The 5,383-nt window shown below is 59.2% G+C and overlaps 1 long non-coding RNA gene across 1 annotated transcript; it reads left to right on the top strand.

The window, feature by feature from the left end:
• Positions 1 to 245: 245 nt before the first annotated feature.
• Positions 246 to 4,860, top strand: LOC140633072 (uncharacterized). Its single transcript, XR_012030710.1, has 3 exons — positions 246 to 435; positions 3,932 to 4,301; positions 4,398 to 4,860. It is a non-coding gene; the product is annotated as an uncharacterized lncRNA (long non-coding RNA).
• The last annotated feature ends 523 nt before the right edge of the window (positions 4,861 to 5,383 follow it).

The following is a 5,383-nucleotide window of genomic DNA, read 5'->3' as shown; positions in this document are numbered from 1 at the left end:
AAACTGAGGCCGAAATAGTTCCATCTTCACATCTACTTACCTTCAGACATCCCTTGAGCATTCCTACCTCAGGACCTTTGCATACACTGCTCCCTCTTCCTCTGTCTGAATATCTTGTCCTCAGATCCCTGCATGGCTGAGGCCTCACAATGACCTCCCATATGTCACCCTGTCATGTGCTTCCCCTCCCCAGCAGACAGTGTCCACAGTCGGGCCGGTAGGATTCGATCAAGGCACCAGGACATCTGGAAGGGGCCGAGGTAGCAGGGACTGCAGAGCTCTGTGCACCTATTTGATGCGGGTGGCAAAGGTCTTTGCTGTTCAGAACGCCATGGGCCGGCCTGTCCAGCTTCCCCTGGGTCCTCTCCTACACTGACGGGTCCTGAACTAGGACTGACGCTCAGACCTCGAGAGAGAACCTGAGGGCCAGGGGAGGTAAGTGTGAATATTGAGACAGGAAGATGCAGGGAGGTGACCTGGGCAGGTGACAGTGAGCTGCTGACCACTCCCCCTGCCCAGACAGAGGCCATGCAGGTCCCTGAGATGGCTCTGGAGTGACAGGAGAATCCCCTGCGAGTGGGGCTGGTGGGGGCAGGGGCGTGGAGAGGTGGAGCTTCGCCCAGGGGGAGCCAGCTGCCACAAGAGGCTGGACTACGGGCGGTGCTGACCTGACCAGGGATGGGATTGCCGGGAGGAGGTGGTGCCAGTGGGGCCCCGGGGCAGGGGTGGGGGGAGCTGTGGCGGAGGAAGCCAGCTTAGACCTGGGAGAAAGGGATGGAGACGCGGTTTCTCAGGGGCCACAGCCCCAGTCTCAGCTTCCCTCGGCCGGCTTGGCTCCAGCTCCCGTGGAGGATGGGGCCTCGGGGCCTGGGACTCGTGCACTGGACGTCTTCCTTTGTCCTAATCCTACTGGGATCGGGATTTTAAATGAGGCCATTTAGCCAGGGGAGAAGGGGGCAGCCGTGCACCTACTATGTGCTGGGTGCTACGCTAGTCACCACCCTGCAGGAAGGCAAGGAGGGTTTGGGCACAGGCACCCCGGGGTTGCCTGCAGACACTCCCCAGGCGCTCTGCAGCCCTGCCCTGCGGTCAGTCCCCGCCTGGGGCAGGCCTGGGAGCCGATGCTCCAGGAGTGACCCTCCGCAGGCCCAGCTTCCTCACCTGGGGGTGGGGGTGGGAGTGGGGGGGCGGTTCTGAGCTGTGCCCCACCCAGCCTCTCAGAGGGTCCCAGCGGGATTGGCCCTGGTTGCCTGCAGGAGTAACTGCTCAGTGCCCACCCTTTATGGCTTTCTTTCCTCCTTCTGTCACTTTGGGGCTCTTGTCGTGAGCGTGGTGTCCTGGGGTCACCTCCTTCCTAATTGACCTGTAGCCAAATCTTTGTTTGCTTTGGGGGGAACCCAAACTGAGAAATGTGGTCAGGAGAATAGAAGAAGATGGGGTGTGTGTGTGTGTGTGTGTGTGTGTGTATGTGTTTTCATGGAGAAACACCAGTTCAGAGAAGTCCAGCGGCTTCCCCCATGTCACCCAGCTGGGAAGGGGAAGAGCCGGGCTCTGAACCCAGGTCTCTGTTGGTCCCTGAGTCCCAGGCAGGTAACATGGGGCGAGGAAAGAGAAGCCGGCTCTCTGGAGTCAAAGCCTTACTCTGGGGTCTTGTTACAGGGCAGCAGAAGGTCCCTGCGGGTCATGCCCAGCTGGGCTTCCAGAAGATTCTGCAAGCAGCAGAATTTAGGAGAGACACCACCGAGCCCAATCTGGGCGGGGGGGATCCCTCCGCGCAGGGGCTGAGGGGTTAACCCCCCTCGATCTCAAAGTGAGAAGCGTCGGGGGGTGAAGTGTCCAGCCCCTGGGGGGCGGCCGGCAGCTGGGGGTCAGAGCCCCAGGGCCACCCAGCAAGAGCCCAGCAGGTGGGGATGTGGAATTGAGGACGGAATTGGAGGGAACAGACTCCGAGCCCAGCCCCCGCCCTCCCCAGCACAGATGGCGCAATTAGAGAATCGGGCAGCTTCTCTGCCGAAGATGATGCCACTTGAGGAAAGGAAACAGTTCTGTGGGGGGTCTTTTCTCGATTTTAAAAGCAGCCGGCAGTGTATAATTCCTTCAAGCAAATTGTATATTTAAGTGCTTAGGGTGGGGATGCAGCCGCTTACTGGCTTCCATGTGGAACCGAGGAAGATGCTGGGCTCTTGTATCCGGAGCGCCTGCCGGGGGCAGGGAGGGGTGCTCAGCCTCTGCTGGGGGCGGGCAGGGGCATGTGGCCTCCCCCATATTGACTTCCGAGGCAGGACGGGGTCCCCCGGGCTCTCCCCCAAGGTGGCAGTGTCTGACCCCAAAGACGGGGTCAGGAGTGGAGGGTTCAAGGGCCTGTGCTCCACCACCCCCGACCCCGGAAGGGACAGTCTCCCCAGGGCTCCTCTGGGCTCCGGCTTCCCCCACCACCCCAGGGTCTGCAGGGGACAGCAGCATCCCCAAGCTTTGTGGAACTCCAAGAGGGCAGGGGCCCACCTGGCTTGCTCATGAGGTATACAGCAGGTGCTCACTAAGTACACATTGACTGGACATGGAGAGAAGGCGGAGTAGTCAGGCTGGCTCAGGGGATTTTAAGGCGATCCACAGAGGTGGGTCATGTAGACTGCTGGCCGGCCCCTGGCACAGGTAGGGGTTCAGGGGGAGGTAGGTCCTGTGCCCCCTCGATGCTCTCAGCCCTGAGTCTCCCAGGTGGCCTCTGGGGCAGGGTGGGGAGTGGGCGACTCTGGACCCAGGGGGCCATGGGGACCGTAGGTCCTTCCCTGCACCCTATACCCCAGCTCCGGCCCCAGGTCCGACTCCACCTGGGGACGGGGAGGCTGGGGCCCAACTGTCTGGGGTGGCCCTGGCCTCACCTTTCCAACCTGTTGCCTGCTTTGAAAAGGGTAGGATCTTGGTTTGTTCCGAGGGCAGGGATGGGGGCTAGGGCTCCGGAGACCTCCCCATCCTTGTCCCTTTCAAGGGTGCAAGTACGTCGTTCTTTCCAGGGCCTGGGATAGATACGTGGGAGGATAGTTTCCGGGAAGCTAGTTGGCTGCTGTTAGGCCCCCATGTGTGCGTGCATGTGTGCGTGTTCACGACGTCCTTCTCTGGGGCTCTCTGACTCTGTGTCTCCCTCTGGGTGTCTAGAGACCTTCGTCCCTCTCTGCCTCTATGCCCCCTGCACCCATATCCGGAGGGGGTGTGCACACAGAGGGCACTTGGCTGCCTCAGAAACAAGCCCTCAGCCCAGCCCCCTTGTGCCCTCCTTCCTCCCAGCTACAGCCACACCAGCCCCTATGGGAGTGACCCACGTCACCCTATTGTCCCCTCACCGAATCCCTCCCTCTGCCCTTTCCTGGTCCCCAATCTAGGGCCTGCCCTGCAGCCACCACCCTGGGCAGGCTGGGTTGCAGGCGGGGCAGGCAGGCTTGGGGCAAGTGTGTCTCTGCCTCCTTACGGAATGTTCCGGGCTCTCGGATCTCCCTCTTACCAGGGCATCCCGGACTCTCAGATGAAATGCGAGCTGTTCCAGACTGAGGAGGTGTGGGGGCATTGATGGCACCAAGAGGCCCGTGCTCAAGTCCGGTCTGCCCTGGTGATGCTGACAAAGTCCCTTACTGGGTCTGGGCCTCAGTTTCTCAACCTGTATCCCGGGGCGTTGGCCCAGATGTCTTCTAGGGGTCGTCAGCTCAGGTGAAGGTGGACCACAGGACCCTGTATTAATCAGGAATCTCTGGGGAAATCGAACTGATAGGGGACACACACACACACACACACACACACACACGGCTCTGAAATTCGTAGGGCAGGTGAGACGTACAGGTAAGGTTTGCGGAGTCTGCAATCCACGGCCCAGGCCGGCAGGTTGGAAACTCGGGCGAGCTTTCGTGTTGCATTTTAAAGGCAGAATTGCTTCTTTCTCCAGAAACCTCAGCTTCTCTTCAGGCCTTCAGGTGATGAGATGAGACCCACCCACTTACGGAGGCCGATCTGCTTTACTCGGAAGCTACGGACTTACACGTTCATCTCATCTAAAAAATACCTTCACGGCAGCACCCAGACTGGTGTTTGGCCAAACAGCTGGACACCATAGCCAAGCCAAGTTATGACGTGAAATCAGCCATCGGCCCACCTGGTCTCCAGGTGACATGGCACCTGCTCTGGGTCCTCACGTCCTCCTGGACTCACCGAATTCTACTTCTCAGGCGTTAAGTGGGTACTTACGATCGAGGGCAATGGCTTCCCCATGAGCACGGAGTGTGTCTCGTTCACCAGCACCCAGCTCCTGGCACACAGTAGGTGCTTGCTAGGTTTTTGTGCAATATAAGTTCCCACAAAGAGGAGGGGGGGGGGATCCTCGTCTGTTTTACTAACTGCTATATCCACATTAGGTTCTCTAGGTTCTCAACAGATATTTCTGGAATGAATGGATGACTGCTCCTGAGATGTTTTCGGAGTTGAGAGGTCCAGGTGGATTTCTGCTACTTCCTCCTTCTTTTACTCCAAGAAACTGGACTGAACCCCTAGCCTGAGTCTACAGCCCATCTTCTGGTTGGCCTGGGGTGCCCCCCTCCTCTTCCTCCTCTGCCTAGCCAAGTCTGGCGGGTCCTCTGAGGTCGGCTCTGGCCCAGCTGCCCCAGCAAGTCCCCACCGCAGCCAGCCCCAACCACCCACCCCACCCCGACTGCCCCCTGTCTGTCCTCCTCTGCAGCTGTAGCAGGTGCATGGCCATAGGAGACACCACTGGGTTGCGGGGTAAAGTGACTGCTCCAGACTCAGCTTCCAGGCTAGGCTGAGCGAACCAAGAGGGCCCAATTGGAAGGTCCCACCTCTGGATTTTCCACAAAGGGGAGATTGAGGCCCCGTGAAGGGGAGCACCGCAGTGGGGGCACAGGGGAGGCAGCAGGGGGGCTGGACTCCTGACATCTCAGTCCTCAATGAGACCCATCAACCAGGCCTTCTGAAGACCTCTCAGTTCAGACTTCTCTCCCTCCTGGCAACCTTGATCCTTGTCCAAGCTCCCATCACCTCACGCTGGGAGGCTGCTGGGCCTCCTCCGAGGCCTACCCTTCCGCCTCCTCTACCCTGACTTCCGCACAGCAGTGATCCTCCATCAGCCCGAGCCTCGGCTGGAAAGCCTCTTCTGGCTGCACTCCCTCCCTGCCACCCCTCCGGTCTTCTCTCCACCCAGCTGCCAGAATGATAGTTTAAAAATATAAATTAGATCATGACATTCGCCTGCTTAAAACCCTCCAGGGGCTCCCATTACAGTTAAAATAAAATCCAATGCTCTGCAACAGGAGTTGGCAACCTTTTCTGCAAAGGACCAGATAGTAAATATTTTCGGCTCCGTGGGCCATATGGTCTCTGTCGCAAC

This window comes from Canis lupus, chromosome 5, assembly GCF_048164855.1.
Source record: "Canis lupus baileyi chromosome 5, mCanLup2.hap1, whole genome shotgun sequence".
NCBI lineage: Eukaryota > Metazoa > Chordata > Mammalia > Carnivora > Canidae > Canis > Canis lupus.
The sequence above is the reverse complement of the archived record's forward strand: the minus strand, read 5'-3'. Positions and strand labels throughout refer to the sequence as shown.